General features: G+C 42.3%; 1 long non-coding RNA gene across 13 annotated transcripts in view; it reads left to right on the top strand.

Annotated features, from left to right (window-relative positions):
* Positions 1–17,898, top strand: part of LOC106508466 (uncharacterized) — a 36,754-nt gene that overhangs the window by 3,384 nt on the left and 15,472 nt on the right. For 5 of the 13 annotated variants that reach the window (XR_014809143.1, XR_014809141.1, XR_002346219.2 and 2 more), the window contains exons 2-3: positions 1,483–1,730; positions 5,956–6,063. This is a non-coding gene — a long non-coding RNA (uncharacterized LOC106508466). Of the gene's footprint in view, positions 1–448; positions 558–1,482; positions 1,731–5,955; positions 6,064–8,704; positions 9,711–9,938; positions 10,002–14,611; positions 15,590–17,447; positions 17,492–17,898 lie in introns of those variants that run through there. The other 8 variants (XR_002346218.2, XR_001305342.3, XR_014809138.1 and 5 more) reach the window with 7 other exon arrangements.

The raw sequence follows: 17,898 nt of genomic DNA, 5'->3' as shown, positions 1-17,898 counted from the left end.
CCCTAGCAGCCAGAGTCGGCCTGCATTCAGAATGTGGCCCTGCAAGATTCACAAGCCCAGAGTTCATTTCACATTCTGCTTTTTTGTAAAACGTGAACAAGTGAGACCATTAGCACCAGGAGTCAGAAGAGTCAGATTTAATTATTTCCTGCTCTGTGTGTGTGTGCCAGAGAAAGTTCCACAAGATACTCTCTGCCCGCACTTCCCTCCGCCCTGTCCTTGAACCTGACCCCACTTCCCTGCATCACAATTATCAGTCTGTCATGTCTTGTGATTCTGTGAATAAAGAAAATGAAGAGACATAGTCTGATCCATTTTGACGTGTCCTGGTTTTCTCTTTTCATTTTCATAGCGCCACCTCAGAGATTTTCAGGTTCAGCCGCCATGCTGAGCAGGTGACATGCTCATTCCAAGCTCTTTCTTGTCTTCCTCCTTTTATTCTTTATAGCTCCTGACTATGGAAGGAAGAGAAGGAGGACGGCTCCTAGACACAGCTGGCAGGCTTCGTGGTTAAAGTAGAATCTATTCACTTGCATTCTTTCGTATTCGTGAAGTTGGTAAGGCATCATCAGCCTGGTGGGATTTCACTCCACATCAGATTTCTACTTCTACTTTCCTTTCTTCTGTTTTGCTGTCTCTGCACAGCCAGCACAATGCATTTTGGCAGCAACTCCCAAACAAATAAGGCTTTCCTGTGTGCACAGGGAGGAATGGTTACTAGTCAGTGTGGGCCAACTGGGACCATACGCATGTGGTTAAGGATAACCAGTCAGTGATGCCTTTAGTGAGTAATCACTTTGAACTTTAAGGTGGGACTGTGTAAAGGCCCACAAGCAGAAGTTCAACTGGTAGAGACAGCCCAGTCATTAGGGGTGTTGCTGATAATTCAGAGAATTAAGGTAACTCTAGTGCGAAGTGAAGTAGTTTTCCTTGGCCTTTAGAATGTAGCTGTAATCCCGAGTGTCTCAACCTCAGCACTGTTGACATTTGGGACTAGATTCTTGTTGTTGTTGTTGTTGCTGTGGAGCTGTCCTGTGCATTGCAGGGTGTTTAGCAGTACCCTGGCCTCTGTGACTATATGCCAGTGGCATTCCCTCAGGCATGATAATGAGCAATGTCTCCAGCCCTCCAAGAACAAAGGCACTTCCTGCCACTATCCTGTGTGCAGTGAGGCCACAGGGATGAGATCTTGTAGGGATGAGATTTCTTTCTCTATGTCACCGTTCCCCTCTCTCTTTCTCTCACTTGACAACCAGTTAAGTCTGCACTAATATAGATAGTATCAGCCCCTGCAGAAGTCTCGGGCCACGCTGTCAAACAAGAGCAAATTAAGAGCAAGAAGTTAAGATGAAGCACTAATCTAGCCAAAGTGTGACTGAAAGTAAAAGAAGCTAGAACCTGATGGAATTGTGGAAAGAAGAAAAAAGGTGGAGGCTGTAACTACTGATGCAAAAGCCTGAAACCTTTTCTCTGCTTCTCCAGAGCCGTCCTGGAAGACATGGGTGTCCAGTGGGCTGCTTGAAGCCATGCAGCGCAGCAGGACTGTGGGGATGGGCCCTTCGATGACCTCGCCCTTTGAAAGACCACCAATTTCCAGCCCTCCGAGCAGTATTCTGATTATGAACTTGTTTTCCTTCTTCTATTTAAGAGGTTTGGGGACCTTAGATCTCAGAGCACAGGTATCTGGAGAGTGTGGAGTCAGAAAAACAGCAAGAGGAATGAATATCCAGGTAGGTCAGCCGGCCAGAGACAGGGTGGAGAGGCTGGGAGGAGGTGAATGGGGAGACACTAGCAGGCATGTGGTTGCGAGTGAATAGATCCTGTGGATGTGGGTTCCCAGCAGGGTTGGCAGAGACGTGGTGCGGTCAGGCAGATTATGGAGCAGCGTATCAGGCAAAGAGGGAGATAAGACAGAGCCTTGTTTCCCAAAGATTGAGGGAAGGTGACACTGTGGTCAGCTTACGTCTACTCCTGTGTATTGTCAGTATACCTCATTTCCAAAATTGTAAGCTTCATGAGCACAAGGACAAGTTCCCATCAGTCTCAGTAGTCAGCACCTACTTTGTGGGGAAGCAGTCAAACGTTTGCTAATTAAGGAGAGAAAACACAACTGGGACATTGTTGCATTTATCCAGCTGTGAGGTTCACAGAGAAGTCACCCTGTCTATCCAGCCTGCCTTTCCTAGAGCAATGCAATTTCCATGTGGGATGGCTGCGATCTAGGAGTGACCCAAGCCCCATTGGGCTTTGTTTTTGAAGCTGATATGATATACACTGTGACAGAGACAAAGACAGAAAGACACACGGACAGAGCGAGAGATTTCTCGTGGGGCCCTCACGTATTGCTGTACCCTTTCTCTTCCTCCTGATTTGCGGCCACAGCTGTGTTTGGCTGTGCCGGGTACTTTCTGTCATTCTGCCTTTGGCAGCATGTTGGTCTTCGAGCTTGGGTGAGGGAACCATTCCTGGTTTCTGAACACCATCTTGCAGGTTGGCTGGGATTCTGTTTCTTGTCTGGAATGGTTTGATTCCACCTGCACACTTGCCTGCCTCTGCCAAGGGAGGCTCTACCTAAGACAGCAGACAGGTCCTTTAAAACTTTCCATGGTGAAAAAAAAAAAACCCAAAAAACAAAAAACAAAACAGAAGTTCCCATCGTGGCGCATTGGAAATGAATCCAACTAGGAACCATGAGGTTGCTCAGTGGGTTAATGATCCGGCGTTGCTGTGAGCTGTGGTATACATTGAAGATGCGGCTTGGATCCTGTGTTGCTGTGGTTCTGGCGCAGGCCCGTGGCTGCAGCTCTGATTAGATCCCTAGCCTGGAAACCTCCACATGCTGCCAGTGCAGCCCTAAAAAGACAAAAGACACACAAAAAAACTTTTCATGAATGGTGATTATAGCCCAAAACAGCTGACGAAATCTGAACAACTAACGTATTTTTAGATTCAGTAGAATAATTGTCTTTTTCATCTGTATTTGACATGTCTGGTATAAGATCCAAGATGAGCCTTGCATTTTACCCTAACTCACCTGGGCACGGACGTACTAAGTTGCCTTCTCTATAGGACTGTTTTCATGGTGTCCCAACCTTCATAAAACCCTTTTCCAAGTGACCACAGGCCCTGTAATCTAGTGGAGAATGGGAAGGTCCCTAAATGTCCCTGGTCAGCGGATTCCATCCATCTGCATTTGCAGCACCTGCACACCCAGCTGCCCAGAGGCACACTTCTGCCTCTTCAAATGCCTTTGGGGCAGGGGACAGCCTGAAGTGAAGACGTCAGAGAAGATGGCAAAGGGAGGCCCCAGGTGCGGCCACCTCCTTAGAGAAATACCCTCCTCTGCGAACTGCTGCTTCCGGCTCTTCCTACCAAAGACCTCCATGTAGTTTAGTTTTGTTTGCCCCGCCCCTTTTATGTAAAACGGAAATTGAACTAGATCTGAAGACATTAAAAAGCGTCTGGGTAGGGGCTGGAGGGAGAAGGGGGTTTCCTCAGAGAATGGAATGTCCCAAGAGAAATCTCACTTACCGTGAGTGGGAAAGCCCGCCTCATATGACATGATGGCGTCGTTGTTCCACACGCTGTTGGCCAGTTTGTTAATGTGGACATCACTGTTTTGATTAGTCATTGGTTGTTAAGACTCTGCGAATGATGGAAAGACCGTCATATAGAAGGTGCTGCTCAAACTAGACAAGACCAGGATCATTTTCCTTCTTATCCACAACCGGACGTTTGTATTTCCTTAATGACCACGTCTTGGTTTGCAGGAGACCACCTGCCTCCACCCCAGACAAGACAGTGTCACACAGAGCCGCGTAGTGTTTCAAGACTGGCCCCTTCTCTGTGCCTTCTGGCCTGTGGTTTTTTTTTTTTGTTTGTTTGTTTGTTTTTTCACCATCTATGTCACACCTGTGTGATCTTTCTATGCAGGGCTTCAGCTTCAGATCTGCACACCCAACAACTAACACAGGAGCAACTGCAACACAAGGTGTGCTCAGCTCACAGGAAGTCAGGGTGTGTTTCTCCTTCACCTCTCACACAGGCAGTACCCCTGGAAGGGAGCAGGGAAGTCTGAGGCAAAGCTTGGCCTGATTCATCGATGCACAACTTGCATACAGTACAGACCAGAACAATGTCAGTCTAAAAACGTTTGTATTTGGCTTTGTAATGACATTACTGTCTCCCCCATTATGTCCCAAAATACAAGGGAGTGCTTACCTGTGACACATGGAGGTTCCCAGGCTCGGGGTCAAATTGGAGCCACAGCAATGCTGGATCCTTAACCCACTGAGCGAGGCCAGGAATCAAACCCGCATTCTCATGGGTACTACTCAGGTTCATTACCGCTGAGCCTCGGCAGGAACTCTCCCAGGACTTTTCTGCTGGGGCTTCTCTCTCCAACTGGAAGAAGCCAGCAGTGTAATTTGCATCTTTGGGGACCTTCAACAAGTTCACTAGATCCCTGCCAGCCCAGTCATCATTCCCTTAACGAAACTTCATTTATCAGGTTGGGAATCCTGAGACCTCAGATTTAAGCTATACAACTTTGAGAATTTTGTTGGTAACACCCAGAGCAAGTGTTAGATTGGGGGAAGGAGGACTTTCTCTTCTTTTCTCATGAGAAATCACTTTGAGATGGACAAAGGTTGATCTTGGCCACAGTTTTTAATGTTTTTTGTTTGTTTTGGTTCATAATAGTCTGCCTAAAGATCAGAATAAAGTGGGTAATACTTTTTAAAATAATCATTTTATTTTAGAATATGTTTAGATTTATTAAAAAGTTGTTGAGAGTTCCCGTCGTGGCTCAATGGTTAATGAACCCAACTAGAATCCATGAGGACACGGGTTCAATCCTTGGCCTCTCTCAGTGGGTTAAGGATCTGGCATTGCTGTGAGCTGTGGTGTAGGTCACAGACATGGCTTGGATCCTGTGTTGCTATGGCTGTGGCTGTGGCTGGCAGCTATAGCTCTGATTCGACCCCTAGCCTGGGAACCTCCATATGCCTCAGGTGCAGCCCTAAAAAGACAAAAGACCAAAAAAAAAAAAAAAAAGTTGCAAAGATAGAGCTGAAAGTTGTCGCGTCTTTCCCCATTGTTTTTACCTATCTATCTATCAATCTGTCTTTTTATTGATGTGTAATGTACGATACTCTATGTTATGGGTGTGAAATATAGTGATTCACAATTTTTAAAGATTATACTCCATGTATAGTTATTATAAGACATTAGCTCTGTTCCCCATGTTGTACAGTAGATCCTTTTAGCTTATTTTATACCTAGCAGTTTGTACCTCCTAACCCCCCAATCTTATATTGCCCCTTCTCTTTCCCTCTCTCATTACTCACACTAGTTTGTTCTCTACATCTGTGAATCTGCTTCTTTTCTGTTATAATCACTGTATGAGATTGTACGCTATTGTATGTTTTAGATCCCATGTAGAAGTGATATCATATAGTATTTCTCTGTCTAATTTTTCCCCATTATTAACGTCATATAAATGACAGTACATTTGTCACAACTAGGAAACAGACACTGGAGCGTTGCTGTTAGCTGAACTCCACTCTCTATCCAGATTTCACTAATTTTCCACTAATAGCTTTTCTCCGTTCCAGAATCCCATCAAGGATCTCACTGTTACATTTAGTCATCTCTCTGGCCTGCGAGAATTGTTCAGGCTTTCTTTGTTTTTGATAACCCTGAAAGTTTTGAGGATTATTGGTCAGCTGTTTGTAGAAATGTTCCTCAATTTGGGTTTGCTCATGGCTAGACTGTGGTTATAGGTTTTCAGAAGGAAGACCACAAAGGTGAACTGCCATTCACATGGTATCATACGAGGGTTCCGAGCTGTCTGTGTGTCTTACCAGACACGACGGTCTTGGCCACGTGACCGTAGTGTTTTCCAGGTATCCGGACTGTGAAGTTACCCCTTCCTCATCTTTATTCCTCTCTTAGGAAGCAAGTCATCAAGCGGAGCCCACACACAGCAGGAAGCTGGGGCAGGAGGCAAGATAAAGCTGTACCTCCTGGAGGGCCAAGTGTCTGCATAACTGTCATTCTTCTGTAAGTAAGGTCCTTCCTCCTTCCCTTCCTTCCTTCCTTTTCTTCACACATGTATGTATCTATCCATGTATGTCTTATTAAGCTAAGCATGAGTTCATTCTGATGTCTCTGACTCTTAACTGGTACCACATAGTTCATTCTAGGGAGTAATATTTTAAAATATTTTCCATAGATATGTTTCATCAATGCAGTTATAATTTTACGTGTATCATCATGGGCATCACCTTTCTCTCAAAACCTTCCGGTGACTCATCTATTGCGTGCAGACTCAAATATCAATTCTCAACTTACATACCCATTTTTACAACTTTATTGACATGTGTAATTGATATACAGTAAATTCATGCTTGAACTGTATAATTTCTTGTTTTGCCTTTAAGGCCATAGCCACAATCAAGTGAGTAAATAAATTATCCATCATCCCCAGATGTTTCCTCATGAACCTTTTAGCAGTTTCTCTCTCCTTCCCTTTTCTGCCCAAGCAACCACTGACCTGCTTTCTGTCATTAAAGATTAGTTTGTATTTTGTATAATTTTATATAAATGGAATAGTGGGATTGTACACTTTTTGTCTGTCTGCCTTCACTTTGCATAGTTATTTTGAAACTCATCCATATTTTGCATATATAAATATTGATTTCTTTTTTATCATTGAGTACTGTGCAACTATATGGATATACCACAATTTGTTTATCCATTTACCTGTTGTTGGGCATATAGGGTTTTTTAGGTTATGGCTATGACATATAAAGCTGTCACAAATATTTATGTACAAGTCTTTGTACAAACAATGAAATGTCCGGACCAGATGGCTTTACTAGTGAATTTGACCAAATATTTAAAGAATAATTAATAACCAATCTTTTATAAACTTTTCAAAAAAATAGAAGAGGAAAGAATGCTTCCTAATTCACTCCGTGAGGCCAGAATTGCCCTGATATCAAAGTCAGAAGACCGTATTACAAGGATATTATGCACCAATATCATTTGTGAACATAGATGCAAAAATTCTCAACAAAACACTATCCAATGGAATCCAGTGTCATGTTGAGAGGACAGTACACCACGACCAAGAGTGAGTTATGCTGAGGATGCAGAAGTGGTTCAGGCAATCAGTGTAACTGATTACACTAACGGAAGGGGAAACTCGATCTTCTAGGTTGATGCAAAAAAGGCTTTTAACAGAATTCAGCGTATTTTCATGGTTAAAACATTACTAAGAAGCTAGGAATCAAAGAGAACTCTTTAAACGTGATGAAAAGCATGGGGAAAACTTAGCATATGACTTAATTGGGAAAGACTAAGCTTCCCCCTAAGATCAGAAACAAGACAAGCATGCCTATTTTTACTCTTGCTCTTCAGCATTGTACTGAAAGTCATAGCCAGAGCAATTAGACAAGAAAAAAGCATAAAGAGCATCCAAATTGGAAAGGAAGAAGGAAAATACTATCTGTATTTGCAAAGGACATGATCCTAAAGAACACACAAGGAAAAAAGTCCAGTAAAGTTGTAGGTTGCAAGAGCAACACACAGAAATTCAGTCGTGTTTCTATAGAGCAGTGATAAACAATCAAAAAAGTAAATTTAAAAATTAATTTCATTTATAGTGGCATTTAGAACAATAAATACCTAGGAATAAATTTAACCAAGGAAATTAAAAACTTTACACTGAAAACTATAAAATATTGCTTAAAGAAATTAAAGGAGACAAAAATAAGTGGAAAGCCTTCCTGTGTTTATCTGTTGGATGATTTAATATTATTGGGATGTTACTACTACCCCTAGCAATCTACAGATTCAATAAAATCCAGTAACCTTTTCTGCAGAAATGGAAAAATTGACCCTCAAATTCATAGGAGCCCCCAATAGCCAAAAGATCTTGAAGAACTAAAACAAAGTTGGAGAACTCATACTTCCTGATTTCAAAATTTACTGCAAAACTACGCTAATCAAAACAATGTGATAGTGGGAGTTCCTGTCGTGGCTCAATGGTTAACAAACCCGACTAGTATCCATGAGGACGTGGGTTTGATCCCTGGCCTTGCTCAGTGGGTTAAGGATCTGGCGTTGTCATGAGCTGTGGTGTAGGTCACAGACGCGGCTCGGATCCCACATTGCTGTGGCTGTGGCGTAGGCTGGCAGCTACAGCTCCGATTAGACCCCTAGCCTGGGAACCTCCATATGCCACTGGAGTGGCCCTAAAAAGACAAAAAGCAAAAACAAACAAAAGAAACCCAATGTGATACTGGCAGAGAAATATAGATACACTGTTGATTTTGGTTTGCTTTTTGTTGAGAATTATTGCATATATGTCCATCAGGGATGTCAGCTTGTAATTGTGTGTGTGTGTGTGGTGTCTGCCTGGTTTTTATGCAATTCTGGCCTCATAAAACGAGCTTGGAGATGTTTCTTCCTTTTCAACTTTTTTGAATAATTTAGGAAGAATAAGTACTATGCCTTCTTTAAATGTTTGGTTAGACTACCTGTGAAGTCATCTGAGCCTGTAATTTGGTTTATTGGGAGCTTTTTAAATTACCTGTTTAATTTTGTTACTAATACTAGGTCTATTCAGATTTTCTGTGTCTTCATGATTCAGTCTTGGGAGACTGTATGTCTCTAGGAATTTATCGGTTTCTCCTAGGTTGTTGAAGGCCTGGGGTTACTAGATGCTGTAGGTTATGAAGAATAGCTAGAAATCTGGACTATATATGAAATCTTTCAACTTCTACATGTTGGAAATGATCCTAAAAGTTAAAACCATATGCAGAAAGAAGGAAATCTCCAACAGGAGCAATTTGCAACTCGTGCCGCATTTAAGAAGGGCCTGTATCCTCCAGAGGACACAGGCTCCGAGTTAATCCAGGTGTTGAAGCTGCATGGAGATTGATTCTAATAACAGCGTATGAAGGAACTTTCTGACAATTACATCTGGACAACAATGGAATAATTGTTCCTTCTCAGAAGTGCATGGGCTTACTGAGGACTTGCAGCCAGCGTGTAGGTGAGCATCTCTCAGCTATGTTACAGGCACGATTGGACTTCACGGGGCCTCAGGCTCCTCCCATTCTGAGTCTCTAAGTGTACATACTGAAAACAAGCTGCGATCTGATGAAAGTGTCTCTTCTTTGAATTACACAATAAATAAATCGTTGTTTACGAAGAGCCACTGTGGGCAAAGGTGTAGGCAGTCTGAGCATGTGGGCTCCAAGAAAAAATTATCACTGGGCACAGCTCAGTAAAGTGACTTAGTTAAAGAGTAAGCTTGAAACCTCTTCCCTCCAACTTGTCTTTATTTGGAAGAAAAAAAAAGGCCCAAATCTTCTACTATTTGTTTTTGGCTATCTGGTTAAAACAAAGCTGAGATGTGGGTTCAAGTTTTATTATCCATCACTAAAAAGGAATCGGCTTGTGTTTATAATATACTTCCTACAATATAGTAAGCTTTAAAATGAAAGTGTTTGGAGTTCCCTTGTGGTGCAGCAGGTTAAGGATCTGGCATTGTCACTGCAGCAGTTTGGGTTGCTGCTCTGGCACAGGTTCAGTCCCTGGCCCGGGAGCTCCCCCATGCCACAGGTGTGGCATAAAAAAAAATGAAAGTGCTTGTTGCACAGCCTGAATGGTCAGAAAATCAATTGTGTGTGTATCTATGATGTTGTCTGTGACTTGTCACTCATGCCGTCTCACAATAATCATTTCTTGAAGAACTGTCTCAATGAGTATCTGAAAATGTTAATGAATGTGCTAGTTTATCTGAAAGCATGTAAAAGGCAAATACCTACAAGCAAAATTATCCCCCAGATTGATAACTTGTTCACTGCTGGCTCCTTCCACTAGAATATAAACAGGTGTTTTGCTGTTTGTTTTCCTTTGTTTAGTGTAGCATACCTAGCACCTGGAATAGCACATAGTAAGTGCTCAGTAAATTGCCGGAAGAATTCTAACGCTTATTTGAATGAAGCTTCTTAACTACCAATTTTGATGCAATGGGCAAGCAACAAGGAAAATCCCTCAAATCCAAGAAGCACCAGGTTATGCGACAGGAAAGGGGAAGAAAAGAGGAAGAGAGGGACAGTCACCAGTCCCATACATAGAGAGATGTTGAGTCTCCAGTCCCATAATGTTTGCTGGTGCCCAGGCCTGAGGCAGGATCTGGGCTCATAACCTCTTTTGATGAGGTCATAGTGCTGGTGGCAGAGTATTTGTTGGAGAGGTGAGTTTTAAATGCATGCACAGTCTTTTCAAATAACTGTTTGCAACTTTTGCTGGGCTCTCACATTTTGCACACTGTCAGGAAGGGTCCCTCGGACAAAGCCTAGTTCTGTTTTGGCCTGCGGTAACACTTCCATGACCTGCAGGGGCCATCAAGCCACGTACGTCTCCCTGTCTCCACCTGCTCCTGCCTCGACCCAACTCGCAGAAGTATCGGAAAGAGCTTCTTCCCTGTCCTCTTTTTCCCCTTCTCTAACTCCTGGTGAGGATAACTGCTTATGCTTCCCGTTATGAATGAGGTTCAGCATATAAAGGCCTCTGCTCCTCCACCTCCCCTTGGTGTGCTCTCTCTCTTTCTCTCTCTCAACATTTTTTAAAATGGCCTGGCCACAGGATGCACCTGTCCCCTCCCCTCCTGAAGTAAACCCAAGGAGCCAGGTGCTGCCCTTGCTGGGGGAGGCCTACAGCTGTTCTGCCTGTGAGTGGGTGGTAACTTGAAGACCATTTGGGCCTTGGGTGCAAGCCAAGACTCTTAATCTAATTTTACCAGGAGCAAAACCAACGTTTTGCTCCACATTTAGCTTCTGTGTCTGCCCGTCATCTAATTCGCAAAGCCGTCTCATGAGAGGAGTATGATAAAGTAGCATTCTCCAACTTCAAAAACAATAATGGATTTCATTTTCCTCAAAAATGAAAGGTATTTAAAAGTTAGCAAATAAAATCAGCCAACGCTTTTACATAATAATTCTACAAAGTTTTAGCAAGTCTTAAATCAAGCATGCCAGCTTTAGTTTCAGAGAAGCGGGGAGCTTTCAATCTGTTCTTTCCTGTAAGGCAAGTGTCGAGATCTTTGTGGGAGCCTAGTGATGGATACATTTCATTCCCACCTAAGGCTCGAACCAGTTAAGAAATAAGATGGATGAGGTGCTGTATAAATAAAGGGATCGTTCACATTTGCAGGCAAGTGTGAGCTTCCCAAACGAGTCACAGGCAATGTCAGAGCCCTCCGTTCATGGTAGCGCTGTCTCTGCAGGGCTTGCAGCATGGAGGACCACCGGCCAACCCGGGCTTCCCATGAGCATCTTGTTCTGAGGAAGGAGGCTCAAGGGGCACAGCTGCCCATTGGTTCCTCCTTCTGAATTCCAGCAAATGAGGAGGAGGAGTCGAATCAGGAGTGGGTAACAGTCATTCCCCCTTCAGCATAAAAGCGGAGGTAGGAGCAGTATAGACCGCTTAACAGGCATCTTCAGGCGACTTGCCCAAGCTAAGGTGAGTACCTGGCTGGTTCAGAGCCAGGGGCAGAGCTGGGCACAGCTGAAGCTGATGGGAATGTGAAAAGAAGCTGTCTGTACTGCTCACCAACTGGCTCACGAGTTTGCTCTGCCTTCATTAATGAAGTAAAAATTACATACAGTAAAGTGTAAGATATTGCTGACTTTCTCTATGTAGACATTCACATAACCTCCGCAGATTTGAAATATGGAACATTTTCTAGTCTGCTTTCAAAAAACCTGCCCCACACTTTCTGCTGACCTGAGGAATATCCTAGAAATTGTATTTCCATAAAATTTACTCTCCATGCTTACTTTAACAAATGTAATCTTTAAATTGTACCCTCTTTATCAATGTGAGCAATCGTTTTAATTTTTAAGCATTGAAAAATTAATTTTTAAGTTTAAAAAAATTCAACTTATCAAGAGGTAGTATTCTTTCAAAGAAATGATTGTCTGTCCTAGGCACTGGCTTCCTTCCTCTTAGAGAGAAATTAGAAGTTTTCTTTCCCCTTTGGTGACAGCATCAGATTTAGAATTACCTCACCAGTGGAAGGTTTCTCATCATTAGTCAACCAGTGACAGTCAGAGCAAAAGAAATACATTTTCAAAAGGAAAGCACTTCTCCAGGAAGTGTTTTGTTTGTTTGTTTAGGACACATTCAGTGTTTTAGAGGAAAACACGTTGGCTTTGTGAATGGGTATATTGTCTTTCCGTAATGCAAGTGGAATTCTCATGCTGAAACATTTCTCATTTCTTTAAATGGCCACACTGGAGGCATATGGAAGTTCCTGTGCCAGGGATTGACTCCAAGCTCCAGCTGCGATGTGTGCCAGATCCTTTAACCCACCGTACCTGGCTGGGGATCAAACCCACACCTCTGCAGTAAACCAAGCCACTTCAGTCAGATTCTTAACCCACTGCACCACAGCGGGAACTCTGACGGTAGGTGTTCTTTGCTTCCTTCCTCAGTTTCCTCGGGGCTCTCACCACCTTTTGCTGTGGTTGTTGACGACTGTGATAGCCTTGGTTTACTTATATGGCAGCGGCAATATTTTATTTCTCTCTCTGTGTATGTATACACACATACACATATGTATATATATATATACACACATATGTAGAGAGAAAGAGAGACTTTTTAATGTTACGACCAATAGAAGATGAGCTACAAATGGGCTTCCCGTCTCTCTTGGCCATTCTTTTTCAGCGTCCGTATTTTTTTTTTAATATAATGATTTTTATTTTTTTTCGTTATAGCTTGTTTACAGTGTTCTGTACAGCATGGTGACTCAGTTACACATACATGTATACATTCTTTTTTCTCACATTATGCTCCATCATAAGTGACCAGATATAGTTCCTAATGCTACACAGCAGGATCTCACTGCTAATCCATTCCACAGGCCCTAAAAAAGACCAAAAAAAAAAAAAAATTGTATGAAGGTGTCCATGTTTTTAAAGGGATGTGAGGGGCTTTAACAAAGATCTCTAAGTCACTGCCATCTCAAAGAAGATGTCATTCTCTTTCCCCTTCCTTCTTGTTTGATGCCTTCTTGTAGAAAATTCGCACTCATCCCAAGAGTCGTGATCAGCCTTTTTTTCCATCACATGGATTGATAGTGATTCTGTGTGCACTGTGTCTAGTGTCAAGTTTCACTGCCTTCTAGGAACTTCGATTTCAGAATTGTGTGGCTTGCTCTCTTGGGCTAATATTCTCTCTTTAAACTTTATTTTATCCTGGTAAAGTTGATGCACAGTGTTTGTGTTAGCATCACGTTTCCAATGAAGTGAGCTAACATGCTTTTCGTTTCACTTTAAAGCCAAAAGTGGGGTTCTCTTGGTCTTTCCCTATAATTTCACTCTTAACTGATAATACTCATGTGTGCATTTATTCAAAAAGCATGTATTTGGGGCCGGAGCCCAGTATGGAGACATGAGTCAGCCAGCATTGATCTTGGGCCTCTGTCAGAGGTGGAAGCAGAATGCCTTTCCCAGGCATGTCTGCCCAATCCCATCCTGTGGTGGAAGAACTGGAGGCCATACTTGTGTATAGCCTTCTAACCTAGCTTCTCTCCAGCTTGGCCACAGTGGATTGGACTGGGGGGGGGGGGGAGTGGCTGACCTGAAATGGGCCAATCACAGTGCTTTCCTAGGACTTCAGAATTGAGACAGGAAAAGAGTTTGTCTCCCTCCATAAAAAAACAGTGTGATTGTCAAAGCTGTTTTCTGCCAAATGGCAGCTGCTGGAAAAATGAAGACTGAAGCAGGCTTACAGGAAAATTGGAGATAAAGACGGAGAGAGATGGCCTCCTGGTTTCCCGTCACACTGATGCTAATGTCTCCAGTCTTTTGCTGAGTCCCAGTTATATTTCTGCTTATGAATTCATGAAACACTCCATACCCCTTACAATAAATCTCCTCTTTTGCTGAAGTTAGTACGAGTGGGCTTGTGTTGCTTACATTCAAAAGAGCCTTAACATGGTGGCCTGCCCATAGCAATCTCCGTTTAGTAAGGTCTTAGGATACCTCCCAGTGCGGCAGGACTCTGAGTTCTTGGGCCAGGAGCTGGAAGTGTTTTACCGTCCCTCTATCCCTGACACATTGCTGGAACTCAAGGGATTGAATGTTGACTCTACAACTAAATCGTGAAGGAAGAGCCTTGAAACCCTCAGGAGCTAACTTACCACGCTTTCTCCAGGTTCCTCATCTGAAAGGGCCCTTAGGAATTATTTGGTTTAAGTGTTTTTTCTACAGAAGAGGAAGCTGAGGCCCAGAGAGGTAAAAATCATTTGCCCAAGGTCACACAGCTCGTTAGTAGCAGAACTGAAACTGCAATTCATGTCTCTAAGCTCTGAAGCCGGTATTCTTTCTACTACCCTGTGGTACTCCCTTCCCGTTGGACCAGCTTCCATTGACCTCAATGGATAATACAGCCAAAAGCCCCCCAAGTCAGCCTCGCCTCTTTAAAACTTCCTCAGTAGGAGTTCACAAGTCAGCTGTCATGCAGAAAAGCCCTTGAAAAGGAACCCTGCGGTGTTGCTCATGGCTGCGCTTGGCTCCCACAGATACTATTCCAGGACGAGTGGAGGAGGAGCCCCCCAAGCCTTGTGTGTCCTGAGCAGACCCGACATGTGGTGACCGAGACAACTCCCAGAAGGGCTTGCTGGTTTTATTGGCCAGTGAGATGGGCTTTTTCCTCGGCCCTTGCCAGTCATAGGAATAAATGAAGAATCACTTACCCCACCACTGATGAACAGAAGCATTATGTGAAAGGCATATCTGAGTGAAACCTGGGAGGACCTTAAAGAAAATAAATTGATCTGCTAATCAAGAGAAGCAAAGAAACAAATTTGCATTAAAAAGAAAGGAAAAGAGAGTTCCCTCATGTGGGTTAAGGGTCTGGCATTGTCACTGCTGTGGTTCTGGCTACAGAACCCTGGCCCAGGAATGTCTACATGCTGGAAAAAAAGGCAAGGGAATGATGAAGAATTCAGGAAGGCGGCTACAGTCCTACATGTAGGGTGGGGAGAGGCAGAGGTCTAAATTGGGAGAGGACCGTAACACTAGAAGTAAATTATTGCCAAAGTACTGGCTTGTGTATTGGGGGTGATGAGTAGGGGGTTCATGAGTGTTTTTAGTATTATTAAAAATAAATAAATGAACAAACTACTAAAAGAGGAGACACATATTGGACCCATGGTGAGTATGTCATGAACCAAGGATTCTGAATAATCTAATTCTGTGTAAACAAGTTCCATGAACAAGAAAGAAAATGGAAAAGAAAGAGTAATTATGGTGTCAAAATAACGTCTTTGTTGGGAGTTCCTGTTATGGCTCAGCGGGTTAAGAATACAACTAGTATCCATGAGGATGTGGGTTCAATCCCTGGCCTTGCTCAGTGATCTGGCACTGCCACAAGCTGTGGCATAGGTCACAGATCCAGTTTGGGTCCTTCATTGTGGCTGTGGCATAGGCCAGCAGCTGCAGCTCTGATTTGACCCCTGGCCTGGGAACTTCCATATGCTGCAGGTGTGGCCCAAAAAGAAGAGAAAGGAAAAGAACAACAGCAACAAAATAATGTGCTTGTTTCTCTCAAACTAGAAAGCATTTTATGGCATATCCAATATTTTTGTTTTGCTATTATTCTACCTATTGTGAAAATGACTTTGTCATTGTCAGGTAGAAAATAAAAGTCTCTTTAATTTGTTTAATACTTGAGTTAAGCTATACATGCTAATGAATGAGTGTCAGCCTTTATAGAATATTTTATAAGAAGCAGTAATTTCTTGCTTACATTCAATACTAAGACGCTCTATGATAAACGTGGCTTCCTGTGTGTGGCTTACAATATCAAGTTGACATTCTAAAACTTCAGTTTCAGTTGTGAAATAATTGAGGGCAGACTTTTTCAGGTCCCGCAATGTTTATCAAATGGACAAGAATGCGTGTTCTCAGACTTTCTGAAACAGAGTTCAAGAAGCAAACAAAACTAGGAAGGAAAACAAGAAAAAAATAAAACTGATTAAGAAAGTTGGAGATGAGTTTTGAAAAGCAACGAAGCTGCCTTGTTAATGCTTTACATTTTATTGGTGGTCGATTGCCTGCCACTTGATGAAATGAGACCCCATGTCCCATAATCCACCCTAGAAATCACTGCTTAAAAACATTAACATAGGTAAAACAGATCTGGTGAAATGTTAACATCTGGGGACTGCTGATGAAGGAAATATGGGGATTCTTTGTGATATTTCTGCAACTTTTCTGTAAGCCTGAAATTTTTTCAAAATAATTTTATAAGCAAAATTTCAATATGGACATAGAAATGCCAAAGTAGCAAGACTGGCAATCAATCTGAAAGCTTCATTCAAAGACTTAGACATCAGTAATCAAGTATTATTTTTATAAAGATAAAAGACCAGCTGCTTATAAGAAAATGTAAGAGAAATTATAGACCTGAGCTTAAATGATTACCCTAGGGTTATGCACTGTTAACTGCAAAACCGTAAGCCAGGATCCAGGTAGAAGCTGCTATTCTTCATTTCATGAGATATTTACTTCCAGGTAAATAAAATAAAATCAGCAGAAACGATAGGATAGAGTTGGAGGAAAGGGCCAGCAGAAAAGGCTGTTAGGTGCCTCAAAAGAAAAGACACTGCATATGACCACTAAACAACTCAGGTCCAAGATGGGCACCCTACTGAGAAAATGCTAACTTTCTAAAATAGTTTCTCTCACTGATGTTTGAACACAAGTTCAAGGGGTAGTTGGTGGTGGTGGTGGTTAGTTTTGTTTTTTAAAGTACATTGAGGGAAAAACAATTTATCTCCTAATAATAACAGAATTGAGACCTCTTTGCTCAACCACCTTGGAATTAATATGAGAATTGTCATTTTGTTACCTAGTTCTTTGTGAAAGTGGTTCTCCATCAATAAATATGAGATTTGATTCAGAAAGAAAGAAAAGAAACTTGTAACTACCTTTCATAGAAGAAACAGTGTTTCTCTTTTTCTGAACAATTCTAAGGAGAAAGGAAATATAGAATTTCATGTTCTCAATTCTGCTAAAGTTATGAATCATCACACCTTTGCTGACAGTTTCTCATTGTAAGGGCTTTAAGATGCCCACATGGACCAGGCCCATTGGTGGGATTTGATGTGCCCACTTCTTATCCATGTGGCTAAGCAAAATAGACTCAAATCACCTGGCGCAGTCTCTCCTCCACCATCACCCCCCCCCCCCCGCACACACTCTTAAGTTTCTTTATATCGAGTAATTTTCAAAAGGAGGAACAGTAGCTAGAAGGAAGCCATATATGTGAAGGGAAATCATGTGGCAGTAAAATCTAAAGGCATCTGCAATGTGTAAAGAGATAGTCTTTTTTCTTTCTCATTTTTCCTACAGTCACTGTCAGGGAGGTGAACCTGATTAACAAGGAAGATTTGTAGGTAAGAGGGGGGGGGGGAAGATGTTTCAAATTAAATTTTTTCTTTTATATGTGTGCACTAGAAACAAACCACCAAAACTGACAGAAGGAACAGAAAATCTGAATAGACATGTAACCAGTAAAGAGATTGAATTAGTAATCAAAACCTTCCCACAACTAAAATCTCAGACTGTGATGGCTTCACTGATGAATTCCACCAAATGTTTTCAGCACAATTAATGCCAATTCCTCACAAACTTTTTCAAGATACAGAAGAGGAGGGAATACTTTCCAACTTACTTTATGAAGTTAGCATTGTACTGATACTAAAACCTGATTAAAACACCACAAGCAAACAAAACTATAGACTAAAAATCCCTTATGAATATAGACAGGAAAGTCCTCAACAAAATACTAATAAACTGAGTC

This window comes from Sus scrofa, chromosome 7, assembly GCF_054392235.1.
Source record: "Sus scrofa isolate SSC_HxYL_T2T_F1_AM1 chromosome 7, Sscrofa_HxYL_maternal_Yorkshire_Landrace_v2.0, whole genome shotgun sequence".
Classification (NCBI taxonomy): domain Eukaryota; kingdom Metazoa; phylum Chordata; class Mammalia; order Artiodactyla; family Suidae; genus Sus; species Sus scrofa.
This window is presented reverse-complemented; position numbering and strand designations above follow the sequence as displayed.